This window comes from Amborella trichopoda, chromosome 8, assembly GCF_054954075.1.
Source record: "Amborella trichopoda isolate Santa Cruz 75 chromosome 8, AtrichopodaSantaCruz75HAP2 v2.0, whole genome shotgun sequence".
Taxonomy (NCBI): Eukaryota; Viridiplantae; Streptophyta; class Magnoliopsida; order Amborellales; family Amborellaceae; genus Amborella; species Amborella trichopoda.
In genome coordinates this window covers 32,810,915-32,832,502 of record NC_142343.1, presented here as the reverse complement: position 1 = coordinate 32,832,502, position 21,588 = coordinate 32,810,915, and the positions used below count along the sequence as shown (strand labels likewise).

Here is a 21,588-nt window from a genome sequence, read left to right as displayed (position 1 = left end):
AGTACACCATTGTCATAAAAGAGTGCTACAAATTACCAATTTAATACATGGTCAAAATAAATATAGTGTCCCATTCTATAAATATGAGCCAATGTCTAGAAAAGGTAATTGTTTTATAATTCAGCTGAGTGATTTTGCGGAAAGCCTTTAGATTATTGGCATCCTTTAAAGTTTCATGGGAGATCCAATGGTGATTTGATTTCAAAATATGTGATTACATCATTTACTAGTAAGGAAACACGTGTGTTGCACAACTTTAGACATACTCACCTAATATAAGAAGGGAAAGGTTTCTATGCTTCCCCTACAGCATAGAAGTTCTATCCTCCCCTACAAGCTGTCCAATTTTGATCAAGAGAGCCACTCACTGTTTGATCTTAGATCCGACATTTCAAAGTATTTTATTTTTAGGGTTTTTTTATACAAATTGTATGAATATGAAATTTGGCATGTGCCATCTTCTCATTGGGAGGGCACCTATAAAAAATATTAAAAATAATTTTTCGATAAAATATAATGACCAAAATACCCCTTGAAACTTTTAGGGGTATTTTGGTCATTTTATTTTATTGAAAAGATTTTTTTTTATATTTTTTGCTAGTGCGAGTTTAATAGAGGAATGAATATCCAAAATTTAGTGTTAAAATATTTTATAAAAAAAAATTAAAAATAAAATAGTGTAGTGACATGACATTGTGATTGGGGCAATCTTAGCCCTCCATTTAGAATGGAAGGTTGGATAAGAGGGAGGATAGAACTTCTATGCTGTAGGGGAAGTATAAAAAGCTTGCCCATATAAAAATATATAGAAATAATGTACAATAAATAGTAGATAATTACGTTAATATGGATCAAACAATGAATAATGGTTCAATTTTTTATAACATGGACTATACTTCCAAGTTCTGTAAGTATAACATTTATCATAATTATATCCATAAATATTCAAAAAATTCACTGTTAAATTTGAATACATAAAAAAAAAGTTCGAATTACATGCATAAAAATTTCACGGTGAACTCGAAATACAAATCTAAAAAAAATCCAATATATTAGCTTTTTAATAATGAGAAATTAAAAAAATAAAACTCATATAATAATATGAAAAGAATGGGTAAGAATAGAGCACATCTTAATTAAATTTTGGCTTTGGAGAGAACGAGATACCCAAATTACTCAAATATTTAAGTTCCCAACTTACATGATACTATAAAAAAAAAAGGGAAAATAGAGAAGCATGATTTTATCATGCTATAATATATACAAATATTGCTGAAAAAAAAGAAATTGAAAATACAAATTGAGATTGATTACTTCAAAGGTCAAAAACCTAACGTTAAGAGGAGATTCAACTATGAGAAGAATAGGAAATAAAGACAATTTCATTCCATTGAGAAGAATCGGAAAATACCTTTTGAAAGCCTTAAATCAATTGATATAAGAATTCCCAAACCGATTTGATTTAAAAGTAATCAATTGACATAAAAATTCCCAAACCGATTTGATTTAAAAGTTGATACTTGGATCAATTGATAGTTGAAGAAATGTAAATCAACAAATAAAATAGACATAATTTAGAAGGTACTAATAGCTTTTCGTAAAGTTTATAGAGAGGAATTTCTATTTCATTAAATTAATGTGTGTCACATCTCTATTTCATATCTCTATCTTACGTGGAAAGAATAGCTTATGTTTGCAGTTATTACCATCTTAAAATTTTGGGATTTCTTTACTGTAGAAAAATTAAATGGATGACAAAATAAGGTGAGATAAGGTTGAGAGTGGGCTCGTGATTTTCAAGGGGATAATTTTTAGGATACTTCTTATTAACTAAGATTCAGTTCAGCTTAAAGTTTTTTTAGAAAGGGGGTTTCAATAACCCAAGTACCCTAAACCCTTTTGACATGGACTGCGTCCTCTTCAGCCAAGGGATCTTTTTTTATTCTTATGACATGTGACCACTTTTAACTTTGGCTTAATAATATAGTACGATATCACTGATTTTACAAATTATTATTATGAAAACAGAAAGTCCACTGTTTTCATAAATTATTAGATGAAGGCATAACCATATTATTAGATTTGAATGAGTCACTTTTGTTGGTATTGAGCTCTTTCCTAAGTTTACTCAAGATAACAAGAGTCCATAGGTCACAATTATAAAGAAAACCGAGAACCTTGTTCTACCAAAGTAAGAAGAATCGTAACTATGCATCCAACATGCTGTCAATTTCCCCTGCTCATATTTACAACAAATCCAACAATTCTCATTGTGGATATTATGCTGCCTAACTTAATAGAGCCTCCAAAGTCTAAATAAAAAGGTATTATACAACTCTTCTGTTCCATCAATCACCAATACTCACTAATGGTTTCTTCCTTTTTAATGCACCCTTTGATGAGGACATCTGCAATTCTCCCACAAGAGCAAATTGTACACTTACTGCTTCGGGAAAAAGGCCTCCTATGGAGAATCCCCCCCCCCCCCCCCCCCCCCCCCCCCCCCCGCGACACACACACAAAAAAAACACAAAAGGATTTTGAGTTCATTAACGCTTAGTTTGGAAGAGTTCAACAAAGTTTGGAAGCTGCCGCGGAAGCATTGGCCTCCCTAAAACAATGTCAATTGACATTATTTTTAGGGAATTTGGAAGCCGTTGCTTCAAAATAGTAGCTTCTACTCCCACATAACAATCACAATTGCACAAATAGATTTGTCGGTTCAATTGGAGTGTTTGTTCTCAATCCTAGGGTGTGATGTTTCTCACACAAAACTAGCGTGCTTTCTTTTTGTGCTAAGTCAAGGTTGAGTAAGTGACATGCCCAAATTTTGGGGTCTTAAGAATAAGGGCTTGTTTGATAATTGTAAGCAAGTTCATATAAATTGGAAGTTCCTCCTTGTTGGGAAGATAAAAGTTATTGTAAGAAGTTCTTGGTTTCTGTGTTTGATAACCCCCTAGAAAATTAAAGAAACAAGGAGATAAAAGTTATTGTAAGTAGTTCTTGATTTATGTGTTTGATAACTTCCTAGGAAGTTAAAGAAGTTACTTGTTTCTATGTTTGATAACCTCTTGATAAGTTAAAAAAGTTTCTGGTTTCTGTGTTTGATAACATCTTGGGAAGTTAAAGAACATCTTGGTTTCTGTGTTTGATAACCTCCTGAGAAATTATAGTAGTTCTGGGCTTACATATTAGATTAGCTTTAGAAGTAATAGGCAATATGTAAAATGTTAAAATTGTGACCTAGATATTAGTTATTTTTTTTTATTAATTTTTTAAATTTTATTTTTGGGATAATAATCAATTGAAAGTAAAGTACATTGGATTGAGAGAGAGAGAGAGAGAGAGAGAGAGAGAGAGAGTTTTATTGATGAGTGTAAGAAGAGTCCTAGAGAGATATATTTGTACAAAATTGAAGCAGACAATGTCAAGCACAACCTCAATTCAATATTGTATATCAAATCATTAGTTTCCTAATCGATTGTTTGAAAATAGAAATCAATATATTTTCTTGAGTATTGTGGGTATACAATTTGTTGAGTCTTTTTACAATTATGAAGTTAAATAGGTGTTTAAATCTCACAAGTAGGTTAGCGATAACTTTCTTCTTAAATCGAATAAGAACTCTCTCTCGCTCTCTCGCTATTTCTCACACACATGCACACATGCACACTCAAATCTATCGACGGTCATGGAAATTATAGATTTGGTTTCATGTATACTATTGGACTATGATATAATAGCTTCAGCACAATTATGCAAGCAATAAGAAACTAGCTCATTCAACAATAACCTGTAATAGCGTGAACACTACTTAGACATACATTCACCACTGATGCATCCATATCCCAACCTCAAAAACATATCTCATTCAACAATAAAACAACATTGTTATTTGTCCCTCAAAACATTTGCAAGAAAAAGATGTATTGTGCTATTTAAATGTCATATGCTGTCTGTACAAGAGAAACAAGCTATTGAAGCACCAACATCATCCAATGCGACTGTACAAGAGAGACAAGTTATTGATGCACCAACATCATCCAATGTGATACAGAGTAGCCAATAATGGAAGTAACATTCCATGGCATTTCATACATTGCATTTCTTATAAAAACCTGTCTTTTTGTGAGTTTTCAAGTGCATCTGTTCCAACTTGCAGCACCCTATATGTCGTTAACCGCATATGAGCAAAATCTAAGCTACTCCTTTTCCACTCTGAACATTGGTTATCAATCTTGGGCCCGGTGAAGTCACTCCTAGAAATATGTAATTGAAATTCCTTGTAATTGCTAGCCGGATGCCTATGTATTCCATGGACAGGAAAAAAGATAAACCCAAGAAATGTGTGAGAGAGAGAGACAAGGTCACCGAATTTAGAACCATGCTTTGTAAAAAAATACCAACATTTCTGAGAAGTCGATAAAAGATGAATGTCATCTATGGTGATCAATGATCACGAAAAAGAAAACTACATAGTGTCTACAATTTAACATGCTCAATTTATTTTTCAAGAGGAACAACATTCCTAGAACAGAGAGCAACAAAATGCATAAGAGAATCCAAGTCAATCAAAGTGAAATGAGTTACATTTCAAATAATCATCTCAATAACGAAGAACATGCAATAAGAACCCATCCATAAAAAAGGAAAGAAAAAGGCCAAATTAATTTCTTCATGTAAAAAAATTTAAAAAATATTACCTATTGCATAAAATAAAACAGAAAAAAAAAATGAAAGCATAACCCTATGATCAAGGAGGCAAACAGCCAGGTACTCAGAAGACTGAAAAAAGGCAAAGTGCAGCAACAATCAACATTTAAAAATTGAAAGGAAATATGCAATTACGGGACAAGAGGAACATTTATGCAGCTGAATACCCACACCAATGCATTAACAGTTTCACTCCCTCTCTATTATCTATAGGCCCAAAATAAGGCTGAAACTGAAGAGAGAGATAAAGAGATAAAGGTAAAGAAATGCAGCAGGCTTTACTCAGAATTGTGAAGTAAAAGACCCTAAAAAACAAAAACAAAATAACCCAAAAGCAGAAGGCCAAAAAAAAAGGAAAACAGGGCCCTTCAAGAGAGAGAGGTACATCACAGTCTATGCTCCATTTTCCTTTCTTTTAAGAAAGTAAAAGATTTGGCACCAGTAGCTACAGTGAACAAGTTTCCTATTTCATATAATTACATTGTATAATTATGTCATTGACTATGATGATCATGACAATATGGCACAAAACAACATTTTAAATGGCTACAGTTATGTATTATACATTGAATTCATATTCTTAACAAATAGAACAGACACATACTTTTCATAGAAGGTAATTGTTGTTTTAGTTTCATATATAACTGGAAATGGTAAGGAACTATTTCAACATAATAAATGAGCCAAATAACTTCTAGAGACTTATGTAGGCCTCCCACAACTGCGTCGCCATGGCATCTTGTAGACTGACACCATCATCATGATCAGCTTGCTCTTGAGTCAATTGCGAGAAACCATCATCTCCTTCAATTACCAGTTGACTCTCAACCCTCCTTCGAAACCACATCTCTCTTATGTTATCGGCTCCTCGTGTCATCATGATATAGTTGTGCAATATTGCACATGCAACAACTACATCAACCTATATTCGTAAAGGATACTGCATTTGATTCCCGAGTACAGGAAATCTGGCCTTTCAAAGCCCAAATGTCCTCTCCACCACATTTCTAAGCGTTGAATGCCGCTTGTTGAATAACTCCATGTGATTCTGACGATCTCGTAGGCTTGAAGTAAATTTGTTTAGATGGTAACAGACTCTTCGATATGGTCCTATGAAACCACACATAGTAGGATAGCCACCATCTACAAGATAGTATTTTCCTGTTCCATATTTGTGTAATGAGTATATTATACAGCCAAATATTACGCTGCCAAATATTATACAAACTGAAGCAACGATAAATAATGTAATCGAGTTACCCTCAGGCACTGTAAGCCTATTGCGTTCATTACCAATTGCATCATATAGGACTTTAGAATCTGATGCGGATCCTTCCCAACCTGCAAGTATGTAATGGAACGCATGTCGAAACCAACCGCAGCCATAACACTCTGGCTTAGAAAACCTTTTTTGTTTCGAAAACGATTATGCAGTCGACTACAAACTTAAGCAGGGACATGAGTCCCATCAATAACTCTGACACAATCCTATTAAGAATAAAAAATCATACCATTATATATTAGTACTCACTGGATGTGAGAACGACAATGTGGATTACTTAACACTCACATACCTTAAAATATGGGTAAAAGCGTATTGTATCACCAACAATGTGGGCAGGTATTTCATTGCGTGGTGGTTGCAGGAACAACGGTTCCAATTCTAAGATTGTTTTTAAAACTCTATGGAAGAAGTAACTTATGCTTAGCCCTGAATGTTGGAACCGTTCTTGGACCACCCTATTCCACGGACAGTGCTTAAAAATATTGCTACTTGTGCATCAACTGTCAAATATCTTGCATATGTAATGTTTGTCCTCTCCTTTAACATATTACATAGACTGATAAACACACTTTTTTCCATTCGAAGCTTGTCGAAACACCTACGAGAGTGCCCTAATAGCAAGTATTGGACATAATTGGCCTCAGTAAAAATTGAAGTATGAACATGCTTCCTCCTCATGTGGTTAGTGATATATTAATATGCAATGCAACATGCAGTATATGCCGCACCTAATATTACCACCAACTGACGCCGTCGTGGATCCATAATTACAAATGAAAGAAGTCATCCACATCCATAAAGCAAACCATAAAACAATCTTTGACATTGAAATGAAAGAAGAGATCCACATCCATAAAGTAAACCATAAAGCAATCCTTTACAATTAAAATGAAAGAAGCCATCCACATATATATTTAAAACATGCAAACCATAAAACAATCTTAATCAAACCATTATATGAAAGACGCCATCCATAGCCATAAAGTAAACCATAAGGCAATCCTTTACAATTAAAATGAAAAAAGCCATCCACATAGAAATGAAAGAAGCCATCCACATACATATTTATAACATGCAAACCATAAATCAATATTTAATTAAACCATTATATGAAAGAAGCCATCCACAGCCATAAAGTAAACCATAAAGCAATCCTTTACAGTTAAAATGAAAGAAGCCATCCGCATACATATTTATAACATGCAAACCATAAAGCAATATTTAATCAAGCCATTATATGAAAGAATCCATCCACATCCATAAAGTAAACCATAAAGCAATCATTTACAATTAAAATGAAAGAAGCCATCCACAAAGAATGAAATAAGCCATCCACATACATATTTACAACATGCAAACCATAAAGTACTTTTTGACGTTAAAATGAAACATAGTGAATCAAATATCTATTGGAGGCATTTTATCTCCGGATTCAAATACGCCCTTTGCATCCTTCGATCCGCCAAGTTTAATAACATCTCCGTCTTTATAGAATCTTGGAAGATCGTTGTTGCTGTTAAAAGGACAGCATCATCAACTTCACCCACTTCCAAGATGGCCTCAACAATCTTAAATGCAACTCTTCTGGCCTTGGATGGACCATCCACGATAGGAGTACTGCTACCACCTGCAGTGTCACATGCTAGCATCTTAATGCTCTTGGTCATCTCTGCCATGGCTATAGTCGTGGACTCGGCAAGGGTGGGTTGCTTTGATCGACGATATCTTCATGTCAGAGTATGGGACCGTCGTCTTTTTGATCCAGATGATATTGGGTCATCAGATGATGATGAGCTAGATTCATCCTAAACTTCTAAGGGAAGGTCATGAGAGAATGCAGTGTTGGGCCTTTTTAGCTCAATTCTAATGCTACCCCCAATCGATTTGTAAGTCCCATCTGCCGTGCGACCCTCAAAGATCTTAGTTAATTGTGAATAGTTAGGCAAGGTCTTGTTATGATATTTATTTGCCCACTCATTCTCCTGCATACAGAAGACTGTAAATTATTTTTAGCGATATTCATATTTAAACATAGTTAACATTTGAAAAGTCTATGCAAATGAGTAAAATTACATAATGCTAAGAAATCATTTCAAACGGCAACCTCGACAGTTACAATCCTCTTTGTATCATCCCATCCGAAACCAGATGCAGTCATAAGTTTTTTTATATCACTGTACATGATTCTAAAGAACTTATGCTTGCTCTTTAGCCTGGTTTCGGTGTTTATTGGCCCATATTTGGTTCTCATCGCCTCTACCATCTGTTCCCATGCACCTTTTCTAACTCTCCTGCCATCCTCGTAGTCTTGGTCTCCTTCTCCATAAGTTCAATAAAGTAGTCCTTTTTTTACTGTGTCCATTGCAAGTTTCTCTTGCCTCCCATAATATCATTCGTTGTACTTGATGATGTGTGTAGGTCCATCCTATTCTAGGAAACCAGCAGATTTATTATATTCTATATAATCATGCAACACCACACATCAATTGCATACATCACTATAGGCTATGCTCCAATATACTTTATACAATCACCGATTTCTATCATTCCTTATATCACCACTCATCCATCTCAAAAGAGAATTGTGGGAGAGAATCATGAATTGTGAGGACCTAAGGGTTTTATCCAAAAGATAACTAGGTGAGAGATTTTTGAGCAACTAAGAGCTTTGAACCAAGAATTTTGAGTAACTAAGAGCAATCAAGTTTTCAACAAAGTTGTGAAATATGGAAAGATCTGCATCTTAAAGCATAAAGTGGAACAAGAAAGTAGCTAAATAAATATGAAAAGTGTTTTCATATTCATAGATGCTCACATGAAAACCAACAAAATGGAACTTGAAACAAGCTAAATCACAATAACCAATACCTTGTACTGCAACGCTAATAAGGAAAGCTTTGCTTAATGTAGGAATAAAGATCTCAACAAGAGGGCAGTCAATTGGAGCACATACCAACAGTAAAATGCATAAATTTCAATTAAATTCAGTTTAAAAAAATAAAATGGAATCCCAAAATAACCTAGTTTTAGCCAAGTGATAGCAAAAAAGCTTGATAATGCTTAAATTCCACTTTCTCAGTTATATCTCTCTGAATATTGGATTCCATGTTTCGTGGATTCCTTCCTAAAAAGTGTTTCCCAAGTGGTTTATTTACCCATGTTGTTGACTTATTATAATGGGTTAATTGAGAACTTGTTTTATAGGATCCAAACAACAATGAACGCTTTTTCCTTCACGCTTTTTCCTTCATTTTATGGAAAGGCTGTTTGCTCACTGAATTTTACAATTCATCATTATTCAATGACTCACAGATTCATCAGCCAAACTGAGGAACTCCGTGTTGAAGTGTTAAGAAGTTTTACAGTTTCGCATTTTATTCACAAAAAAGAAAAAGGGGACACCAAATGTAAAACAATTTCCAAAAAAAAGAAGCAATTTTAATAAATAATGGGAACAAATGAAACCATTGAGTGAAGAACAAATTCAGGAATGAAAACACGCAAACTAGTAAGCAATAGCCACTAAATTTCACAAGTTGAAAGAAAACTAAGAAAGAAAGGAGCCCATTAATCTATGTTCTTCCAAGAAATAGAGCAACCTTGATTTATACATAACCCATTATGTAAAGGAAGAAGATATTCGCATAAGAGAAGAAACCCAAGTATCAGTGCCATTCAATCTTTTAATTGTGTTAGGTGAAGATGTTTATTTCCAAAAGGCTTGAAAAAAAAGGAAGCAAAATTGACACTATATCACAGAGAAGCTACTCAAAAAACCCAAATACAAAATAACCAAATTAATAAGAAAATGAAAATGTTGGTAATATAGTTCATGCATTTCTTGTTTGCATAAAAAGATATAAACAAACCCACATCATAGTTGTATATCATTGAAAAACTATATCAGATTTCATGAACCCATAAGCATTATTTATTAAAAAAAGAAAGATAGCAAAAAGAGCATAGTAGCTACAACAGTCATAAGTGGAGTTAAGTAAAACTAAACAAACCCAAAAATAAAAAATAAAAAAAACTAATATTCCCATAGTTATCTACTCAGGAAAAAAACTCCCACACCAGATGCATTGAGAAACTCTTGTATCATTTTATTTACAAAAAAGAAAAAAGGGGAAACCAAATGGTTATGATTGTCACCTGTGTAGTAGAAGAAACCAGATGAAAAGAAGGATTGGAAAATAAAGAGAACTGTGAAATTTACGTGGAGTAGAGGGAGGAATGCTCGAAGGGAGGGATGAGGGGCAAGGTTTCTACAGAGAGCTGTATTCCAAAAAAAAAAATAGACAGCCAAATTATTTTTTCCCTACAAACAACAATTTACCACAAAATAATATTCAAAGAAAACTCTGGATCCATTTTCGCTATGTTTGGAACCTAGAGAAAAAATCAGAGAGAGCAAAAAATGAGAGAGGCCAAAAAATCAGCAAGACTAATGGGTTGGGATGAGACAGAGATAGAGAGAGAAAGAGAGAGAGACCTACGGAGAAACCAATACATTGCCCTTCATCAATTCAACACAAAAAATCTAACAAGAAACCAATACATTGCCCCCCCTTACTCCAACTAACAAAAGAAAGCAGCTTGCGTGCAGTAGCACTTACATTAGCTTCATAAAATCATATGCATCATTCAAAACTTAAATCCAAAACAAATTCAGGCTCAAAATGACCAAAGTATCATTTGGGCAAGACTTTGAACCTAGAAATGTATTGATAAATGGTAACAATAGTAAGCATCAATGGAGGCTTGAGAACTCAACAAAATTAATCATAGAACACAAAGCATATTGTGCATGCTCACCACAACAAGAAGTGTTTCAACTTACAATAGTTCAGAAGTAAACAACTGGTTTATATACGAGCAATCCATAGACAAACATTTGAGGTGCTTAAATGCACAATCATAACCCAAACATAGTGGTAATATGATAGTGGCAATATCATAGAAATAACCAGTAGAAAATTAGAAAACAGAGCAAAATTGAACGACATTCATGAATAATCAAAGATAGAAGTAAAAAAAAAATATTAACTCATTGATTTGGGGTTTATCAGAGAGTTAACTTACTGATTTCGGGTTTATGAGCAAAAAAACAGCAAAAAAACAAATAACTCAAACTAACAACGAAAAAAAAATTGAACTCACTGATTTGGGGTTTATCAATGAGTTAACTTCTCTATTTCGGGATTAACAGCAAAAATAGTAACAAAAAGAAAAAAACTCACTGATTTGGTGTTTATGAGCCAAAATAACAGCCAAAAAAAATAGTAACTCACTGATTTGGGGTTTATCAGTGAGTTAACTCACGGATTTCGGGTTTATGAGCAAAAATAGCAGCAAAAAATCAAATAACTCATTGATTTGGGGTTTATCAGCCAAACTAGCAGCAAAAAAAAAATTGAACTCACTGATTTGCGGTTTATCAGTGACTTAACTTCCTGTTCTCAAACACGCCCCAAGACATAGAGGGAGCAAATGTACAATGTGTTCCCATGATAGCATACAAACATATTCATTCTTTTCATTGTAAACTTTATTTCAATATTGCAAATTCAGTTATACACAATACTGAACTGCGCAAGCAACCAACAACACTAACATGAGGAAGTCAACATGGCTAAGCCTGCTATACTTTTGATTATGATATCTGATTGGATGCCAATAAAGGTCAACAGCTTGTGGGCCATTTGAAAATTTCACCACCGGTGAACACAATCTACTTCTTAATAGAGTAATTATATAGGGATACTTGTCTAAGCCTGGGCTTAGGCCCAGTTCAAGCATCTAAAATATTTTAAAGGGAGAGAATTTCTCCTGATATGTACCCTAGAACAGGTTGTCATGTTCAAGCATACAAACATGGGACTGATAGAACATTGCCATTAGGACCAGTGTAAACATATCATAGAACAGAAAAATATTGACCAGTGGAAAACCCATGACAGCTATTATAGCAATGGGAGATAGAGAAAGTACAACTGGAATTATAGAAACTGTGAGTAAACAGAGTATAATGTTATGAGGATTATGTCTTCTAATTATTTTTAATTTTAATAAAATTTCCTTCATAACAAGCATAACCTCTACCCCTTAAAAACCATGCCAAGGCCTTAAGCATTGTAAGCTCCTTCACTTAATAGTTCATACAGTTACATTTATAAACCTGTTTCTAAAATCAGGAGGAAAATCATGTGAAAAAATTAATATCATTAAAATACAATAACATATACAAATTGAAAGTCTTTATCAAGTTTCAGTATACAATAAAAATTTTAAATCTTCTGACTAATTTTTAATCTAGATGTTTTCAAGGTTAGCAAATAGGAGAAAATATAAGATGATCCATCCTAGCAACCATTCAATCCAATGTTTTCAAACTCGCCTCAGGCCTTAGACTCGTCCATGGCCCAAGGTGGGTGACTTGGCCTATTCTTTTACAAGTGAAAAAAAGCCAAAAAATAAATAAATGTAACCAGATTGTTAAAGATAATTAAAAATAATCAAAAAGTAAAATAAGTAATAGAAATCATTAAAAGTTAAAAAATTCCAAGAAAGTATCTCGCAGATGGATTATTGAAAATTTTGATTTATACCTTGAAATATTTTAAAAAAATAAAAAAAGACATAAAACTTTGGAGCATGCAATGATAAAAGGAAAAATATACAATGAAACCATTTATCTTTGGTACAAGGTGATCACAAATAATTTTGACCATTGGATGTGAAGTTAGATGGTTGCATTTAGTCTATTGACCAAGCTCAAACTTCAAAGAAAATTTTCTTGAACTTTGTGACACACCCAAGCTATCAGAATGGTTGTACACAATTGTGACCACCCTGTATAAAAGGTAAATGGTCTCATTGTATACAATCCCATAATAAAAATTCCCAAATCATCATAAATTGTATTTCTAAAATAATATATAAGATTTTTTAACAAAATTAACGAGTTTTTAATAACTTCTAACAACGGCGCGTTGCCCCCTGGAACTCGACTCTGCCATAAGCCAAGGCCGAATTACTTAGCCGAATCTGAGTCCTTGAACAATGGTTCAATCCATTGATTGGGTGCTGATGTAGACAAAGTAGAGTTTAACATTCCACTCCTTTACATGGCCAACCAACCCATTGATGGGATGGTGACAACCTCATGGCTATGGGGTTATGTGACTAGATCATCATATAGGGCCCTTAAAAATAAATACCAGTTTAAGCATTACAAATACTTTTCAATCTCAACATGGTAAAAGATTTTGAGAACCTCGTCCACTTGTACATTTTTGTCACAGCAAATCAAATTCCCAAGAAAAGCCAAGATATTCCCAATAGGCCTATTGATAGGGGCCATCCATCCAAATCAATCTTTGAAACTTGGTCGAGGCAACTCGGTCTCGGCCCATATGCGAGGCGACTTTTTGGGCAAGCTAGTTGTACACAATATTTTTAAACTTTAAATACAAAATTACATCAAATTTATAGCAGATATATTAGAATGTTTTTCTGGTTAGCTCCGAGCAGTGTTCACAAAACCGGCCAGTTAGATCGCTATTGGTGGGGTGGTGATTCCGGTTAGGGCCAATTTTAATGTACACAAGGTAAGACGGCACTCCAAAAAAATTCGGGACCAAAACCGATCGGTTCAATGTCGGACCGGCTTTTTTTATTCAAAACTGGCTGGTTTTCCTAACCGATCCGGTTTACCATTGTTTTCGTCCGTTATAACGCCGTTTTAACGCATCAAATAATGGCCATTATTTGACACAGGCCCGTTACTTTTCATAGAACAAGATTTTGCAGCTTTTTTTTTCTTCCATTTTGTAGTTGTTTTTTGTTTTTTCAATCTAATATTGATGTTATACACCGTAAAATTTCTATAGATCATCGATTATTGAATCAAAAGTCGAAAAACAAAGAGTTCTTGGAGGATTGAAATGGGGATTTTTGAAACTTATAAATTTCCGCCATTCTATCAAATGTAGCTTTAATACCTCATATATTTTCATAAAAATGGAGGGCTTTGATTGATTGTTGAAGGATTCAACGTTTACATATTACAATTTTTCCAAAACAATGAAGATTTGAGGTTTTTTTGGGCCCCAAGTATTGCTACTCGAATAACTGTTTTTTATCCAAACAAATTGATTTCTAATCGATCAGTTGATCGATTTTTATCGAATTGATCACTGAAGTTTGATCATAAAGGCCTTATCCATCAAATAAACTAGTAATTTTGATTTACTATTGATTAAATGTTTTTATATTGATTTTTTTTACTGCACTTTTTCTTGAAATTTTCGTGAAGTGAAATATCCGCAATTTTTTTTAATAAATATCTCAATAGTGAATAAATTTTCATGAAATTTGAGGCATTTGAATCTTAATTGAAGTATCTATCATATCCCCATGTCAATTTGTTCAAAAAATGTGTGCTCTTTGGCTCGATTTTAGGGTTCTTAAAAAAAATGTGTTTTTAATAAAATTAAGTTTTTTAATATAAACATATGTAATTTGTGATGAATATGAGAAAAAAAATATATATTCTTTTTTAAAAAATTTTATATATTTTTTGGTGAGCTTGTTGGATTGTTTTTAATGTCATATATTTTTTTACAAAAATATGTTTTTTTGTTATGAATATGAGAAAAAAATATTTGTTTCTTTTTAATGTTTTATATTTTTGGTGAGCTTGTTGGATTGTTTTTAATGTTATATATATTTTTTTATAAAAATATTTTTTTGTGATGAATATGAGAAAAAAATTATTTCTTTTTAAGGTTATTGTTGGTGTATGTTACTGATGTCTGTGTTCTCAACTTGTTGTTTAGTTGTGGCATTTTCTTCTAATTTGTTTTTTTAGTTGTTACAAGCTATCTATCATTTGTTGCAACTTCATACTCCTTAAATCAGTTTACTATGAAGAAAAGAGGTAGAAACTAAAAAGTGATTTACTCATCTCTCATGTTTCCACGTGCTGAAATAGATAAAAACCTAACCTGTTTTTTTTAAAAAATAGGCATCTTAATTTTACATTTTAAAGTTGTCATCTTATATAATTTTTTTTTTGTCATGTTAAAACCCAACTCAGAAGGTTACTGAGTAAATGAGGTTTGACCATTTCAAAATCGATTTGGCCATTTGAAAATCGACTTGGCCACTTTTAAAATATGCCATTTGGCCATTTGAAGCAGCACTTAACACCTTGACCCACACCCTACATTTGATAAACAAGTTATAAGTAAATGAGGTGCTCTCTCTTACTACCTTGACTCACAACCCTTCGAAAAATTGGGAACATAATGCTACAAAAAAATACGCTCTCAAACCCATTTCTAAACCGTATTAAACGGGTTTTCAACATTAAAACAACATTTTTCAACATCAACATTAAAACAATATAGAAGCATATATTGTTGCATCATCCATTGTTAGTCGGACTTTGTAACTTCACCCATTGAATTTATGTGAAATTATAAATTGTCATGCATATTTTCATAATATTCAACTATTAAATTAGATAAAAAGTTGTTTCAAATTTTTTATAAGATAAATGTATGTAATATGATGGTGTATACTTTTTGTCTATTTTTTTGGGGGGATTTTGAACCTTTTTTTAAAAAAGAAAATTTACTTGACCGGTTAATCTGGTTAACCGCTCCGGTTAGTTCAGTTCCAGTTCAAACTGCTCCCAGCCTCATGACCGGTTAACCGTTCTGGTTCGATTTTGTGAAAATTGGCTCCAAGGAATAAATTTTAGAGACTTTACCCAATCAGGCGTTCGAATCCTGCCCATCACGTTTTTTTTTTTTAACACATCATTTTGCCAGAGCCAAATTTATAGCAAATATGTTAGAATGTTTTCCCGGTAAGCTCCAAAGAATAAATTTTACATACTTTACCCCAATCAGGGGTTCGTCATTTTGTTAGAGTTCAACATTTGTTCACAAAGAAAAGCTGCCCAGAGTTCAATTTCGTTAAGAGTTCAATATTTGTTCAAAAAAAAAAAAAAAAACTGCTTAAAGTCCAACATTTGTTAAAAAAAAAAAAAAAAAAAAAAAAAAAGCTACCCACCCAATCGAGCTTAAATAGGTCATTTTATGTAAAGCACACTAAGCACCACACCATTTCTTACTTTGTTGATAAAAAAAGCACTTATACTATATATATCCATTATTTTTCTTCATTTTCCTTTGAAGATGGACTTGGGCGAGTTACTCGGATTCGTCCGGGTAATTAGCCTCAGCCAGATCTCGAGAACCTTGGTCAAATTGATTTTTTTAGCATTGCTTTTAACAAAGACCCAATAGAAAAAAAAAAAAAGGAGCACAAAACAAGGTGAAGTGAGACAAACCCATTAGCCCTAAAAATCAAAGTTAAGCCCTAAAAATCAACCTCACAAAAGCAGAATGTACGATCATGGAGTAACCCCGTAACACACGAATAGAACCATGAGTATCCCGTTTTCATCAATCAACATAAAGCTAAATGCTTTCCAATGAGTACCCCGTTTTGATCAATCAAGATAAAGCTAAATGCTTTCCAATGAGTATCCCGTTTTCATCAATCAACATAAAGCTAAATGCTTTCCCCCAATCCACAAAGCTAAACTTGAACAGGCCATAAAAGAAAACAAATAAACCAGATTACTTCGCCCTAAACCATGCTTGATCTAAAAGCAATGAAAGTGCACCAACTAAAATAAAGTAATGGAATCTGAAGAAACTGTTTAAAAAAAAAGCATAATGGTAAATGCTTTCCCTAATCCATGAGTGACATAAAGCAAAGAAATATTGCAGGAACTATAAAAAAAAAAAACGAAGAACGAATATTTTAACAGGAGTTCGTGCTTACAAAAGTGAAAGTGAGATTGGCACCCGCAAATTTGAAAACTTGGAGGAATATGCGTCGTCGCTGCTATGAAGGAAACGGAGGGAAGAAAAGGGTAGCTTGAGCGATCATAAATGCAGAGAAGCCAGAGAGAGAGAGAGAGAGAGAGAGAGAGAGAGAGAGAGAGAGAGAGATGGGCATGGAAAGAATGGCGCGGTTTTGGCTTCTCTTTGCTGCTTCAATGGTAGCAGGAGTGGCGGGGTTTACAAATGATGGCAAGGTTTGAAAATTTTTTACCCTAAAATCTTCTTTTCCAGTATCCATGGTCCTATTTTTGCATTTACCAAAAAAAAAAATTATGGTCCTATTTTTCCCATATTTTATCGGGAAATTATCATAAATATTCTTTAATTTTCTTCTAATTAGAAAAAAATCATTAACTTCCATAAACATCTTTGACACCTTTTTTTTCATTAATTTTTTACCAAATTGACCTTCCCAATAGTTGTATTAGTGCAATAATGATTACCGCATTACAGTACTTTAAATAAAGCTAAGTATTATGATACTTTAAAGACCGTAATGCTCATGTCTCTTTCTCTCTCATTTACCACATCTAAGCATTACGCTTTTTAAAGTAGCGTAATGTTTAGCCTGGTCATTGCGGTACTTAAAGTACCATAAGTCTTAGCCTGGTCATTAGTGATTACGGTAATATAACAATTGTAAAGGCTATTTTAATAAAAAAATGTCAAAATTGCAAAAAAAAAAAAAATACGATGAGGTTTATGAAAGTTGATTTTTTTTCTAATTAGGCAAAATTTAAGATATATGTTTTATAATTTTCCTATTTTATATAGTTGTTCTACTCTTCCATTTTTATTTTTACTTTTTCGTTTGTTTGATGTATAGAGCTATCCGTTAGCTAGGAGATATATTACTGGTCATTTTCAAATATTAAACAACGCTGTTGTGAGCAATTTGATGTTCGTGTGGCCTATGAAAGTTTAAGCAGACTAGCAATATGATGTTCCAAACATTGGATCACTCACTATATAAGCGGTGCAATGGTATAGAATTCAAACCTCGTGCAATCTGATGTCACAAATATTGAATAACTCAAAATAATTTCAAAGGCTGAAGATATTAGCAATTTCAGACAATGCCAAAATAACGTTAATGGCAATCCAATGTTCCACACATCGGACCAACCCATAATATACTTCCAACCCATTGAATGACCTTTCGGATCAATAAATAAATAAATAAAAAGCTCAAATGAAAAAGTCACATCTAACAAACATCAGACAAGGGGTTAAAACATTGGACCATATCGTGATATTGCATAAGTGTTACTGTATGGACGTAATTTTCTCAAAGACTTAATCCTCATTACGAGCTTGAATTTGAATCAAAATAGGGGAAAGTCTTAACATGAGCACATGACTTAGGAATAGAATGGCCAGGGGTTCCATCACCGTCACATCAGTGGTTTGTATGGTTATAGTTAGAGGGTGATCCCACCAAATATGTCACTAATTTTTAGTGTACGCTTTACTCCACTACCATCACCGTGCAATCCGCTGATGGCGATTATCTAATGAGCATTCCATTGTACGCAAAATCGCTCGATCTAACTATTAACCGCCCGGTTAGATCGGAGCCGGCTTCCAGTTTTGGGTGGATAGGGTGATCAACCGATATTTTAAAAAAAAAATTAAAAAATTTATATAAATTCTAAAAAATAAGCAATTTGATTTGTCATACATTTTTAAATATTCTTTACATTATGGTAAATATTAAAATTGTTTTGATCATTAATACTCACTTTTATATCTTCCCATCTTTTTTTAAAAAAATTAAAAATAGCTATTGGAAAATATAAAATGGGTTAAAATCCATTTTTTCATTAATTTTCAACTTCATTTGAATGTGTTTTGTTTTAGCCTTTATATGTTTTTCATATTTAGTAGATTTTTTTTTGTATTTTTTTATTTTTTTAATATTTTTTTGACCGCTCGGTACTTGCCCGATTAAAAGGGTTGAATCCGCCGGTTTACCGGTTAGGCCAGTTAAACTGCTTCCAGACCCATGTCTGGTTAACTGTTCCGGTTCAATTTTATAAACACTAGAGCATTCTGGTCACCCATTGGACTAAAAGAATCTTAGAATTTTTAAATAACTTTTTTTTTCTCTCTTTTTGGGGTTAACCCCATGCATATGACTCGTGTCCCCGAGTATGAGATTGCTTTGCAAATATTTAAAACAAAAAAATTTATATAAGGTTGGCACTTCAAAATACAGAATTAAGGTGCCTCTAAAAAATTGTTTGAAAAAGGATGTTTTGATGTTGGAAAAACATCTAATTGATCATCTTGACATAGATATGGAAGAACAAAAAAAAAAGAGATTTAAAGTCTACATTTTGCAACACATTATCTGGCCAGTCCATTTTTATAATTTTTCAAACAGTTATATTTTAGTAGTTTAAAATTTTATAATTAAAAATAAAAATAGATTTTCATACCATCCTATTTTTTACCCCAAAATTGGATCTCATGACAAAGTTCAAGAGTGCACCTTAATTTGATTTTTTCAAAGTTGCAGCCTTATACAAATCACACCCTTCTATAAATGCAAAAGTGTTCTATGAGTCAGCGGGCACAAAAGCCTACTGATTTAAGAGGGCACCCGTGAGTTAGTGGGCACAAAAGCCTACTGATTTAAGAGGGCACCCGTGTGTATATATATATATATATATATATATATATATATATATATATATATATATATATATATATATATATATATATATATATATATATATATATATATATATATATATATATATATATATATATATATATGTGTGTGTGTGTGTGTGTGTGTGTGAAGCCCTAACATTAAGTACCAGAATGACTCCCCATTTTATATGGTATATTAAATTCCGTGATAGCTCAAAGTATTTTAAAGGCCAAAATTGAGAAAAAAGAGTGTGGACAAAGTTTATGAAGCTGAGCGTTTTTTTTTCTTCTAATTTGTAAAAAATTAACGTATATTTCTGATAACTTTTTTAAAAAAAAAAAGAGAAAAAGATTAAAAGTCTTGAGGATTTGAGTGTGGTTTAATTTGTTACCTATTCATGCTTTGCTACATAAAACGATGTGCTTCTTCTATAAAAAATGCAAAGATACCTTACTTTACAAGAACTTCAGTTTTTCGAATGCGATTTATGTGTCTTTTATCAAATAGATTACCTATATCGTGAGGTCTAATTATATTCTTCAAATGTTCTCTTCAACCTACATGCCATTAACCATCTCTATAAATGTGAAATGTTGTTTTGCATGTTTAAGCACTTCAAAAGATGTAATAAATTTGATGTTTTTCATTTGGGGTAAAGCCACATTGGCCATTGGATTCCTAAAGATGAGACTTATCTAACATAAACATCAACCCCACCTCTCACTGTTGCAGCAAAACTGTAGCTACACGGTCAAGATTGAAACCACATGCACCAAAGGAGCAGAAACCTCAGACCACGTCAGCCTAAGATTTGGAGACGTCGATTCTCACGATGTCACGGTGCGACATCTAAACTCGAAGCATGTAAGAAGAGTGGACAAAATTGGAACCACAGTTCTTGATGACGTGCCAAGGAGGCCATTCCAAGCATGTAGCATTGATGAGTTCCAAGTAGAAGGCCCTTGTGTTGAATCTACAGTATGCTACCTATATCTCAAACACATAGGCAAAGACAATTGGAGACCAGGTCGTGTTCAAGTTCATGTTGCAGGAAAGCCTGGCTTTTCTTCCCTGCCTTTCTACTTTCGGAGATTTGTCCCTGAGCACGTGTGGCATGGGGATGACATGTGCGACACACAAGTGACTCCTTTCGGCATCAGGCACACAAGGAAGGTGCTCTCCAAGAAGCCCAAAACAAGATCACCATAAAACTGTTTCCAATATTTATATGGAAGATTTGTAATTTTCTTATATTTCGTTTTAAACAGCAAACTGGTTAAATAGGTCCAAAGATTTGGCAACCTAGTTGGTTTGCAACATAATAGAAGACATGACAATGAATAAGGAATTTGTCCGGAACTTCTTCATATATTCTCTTATTGGAGAGAGAGTTTTTGCACACCTTATATACTCAATTTGGGAATAAGGTTGAGGTCGTGGTAGTAACACCACTTGAGCTTCAGCTACCGGTCTGGGTTTTCATTCCCACATATGCATTAAAAAAACTGTTAATTATTTCTATAAAAAGGTAGGGCATGTATTCTCTACTGATCTACTTAAAAAAAAATAAAAAAATTCTACTCAATTTTCTTTCATGAATTAAAAAATTTGCACTCAATTTTCTTTCATGACTTCTATCTTTTTCAGGAAGAAAGCATGGTATTTGTAGAGAAAAACAATATTAACATGTGTGAAAATTATTTCACATATGTTGTCCTACGTTCCAGCCATAAATGGTAAATGCTTAACATAGTGATGCCACTTGTAAAAAACTATTCGAAACTTTTAAAATTCTCATTTTTTCTGTGTATTTACTGTGCGTTTATTTGAAGGTTGCTAAGGTAGCAGTTTTGTTGAAGTCTACATGGAGCAAGCAACTGTTGCAATAGTTATGAAAAGTGAGTGTGGTCCTCCCGGACCATACCATTCACAATGGTCTAGCATACACTAAAGTCTTGGGACTACATATAGTTGTAGTCCTTTGACCACAAACTCATAAGTTC

General features: G+C 33.3%; 3 long non-coding RNA genes across 3 annotated transcripts; 1 reads left to right on the top strand and 2 right to left on the bottom strand.

The window, feature by feature from the left end:
• Positions 1 to 3,910: 3,910 nt before the first annotated feature.
• Positions 3,911 to 17,155, bottom strand: LOC148781024 (uncharacterized). The gene is made up of 2 exons (XR_016060725.1): positions 16,865 to 17,155; positions 3,911 to 4,304 (listed from the first exon to the last, which is right to left on the bottom strand). It is a non-coding gene; the product is annotated as an uncharacterized LOC148781024 (long non-coding RNA).
• LOC148781025 (uncharacterized) lies at positions 5,271 to 10,256 on the bottom strand. Its single transcript, XR_016060726.1, has 3 exons — positions 10,154 to 10,256; positions 5,974 to 6,054; positions 5,271 to 5,874 (listed from the first exon to the last, which is right to left on the bottom strand). It is a non-coding gene; the product is annotated as an uncharacterized LOC148781025 (long non-coding RNA).
• On the top strand, positions 16,994 to 20,952 carry LOC18423564 (uncharacterized). Its single transcript, XR_016060724.1, has 2 exons — positions 16,994 to 17,120; positions 20,318 to 20,952. It is a non-coding gene; the product is annotated as an uncharacterized LOC18423564 (long non-coding RNA).
• Positions 20,953 to 21,588: the final 636 nt, after the last annotated feature.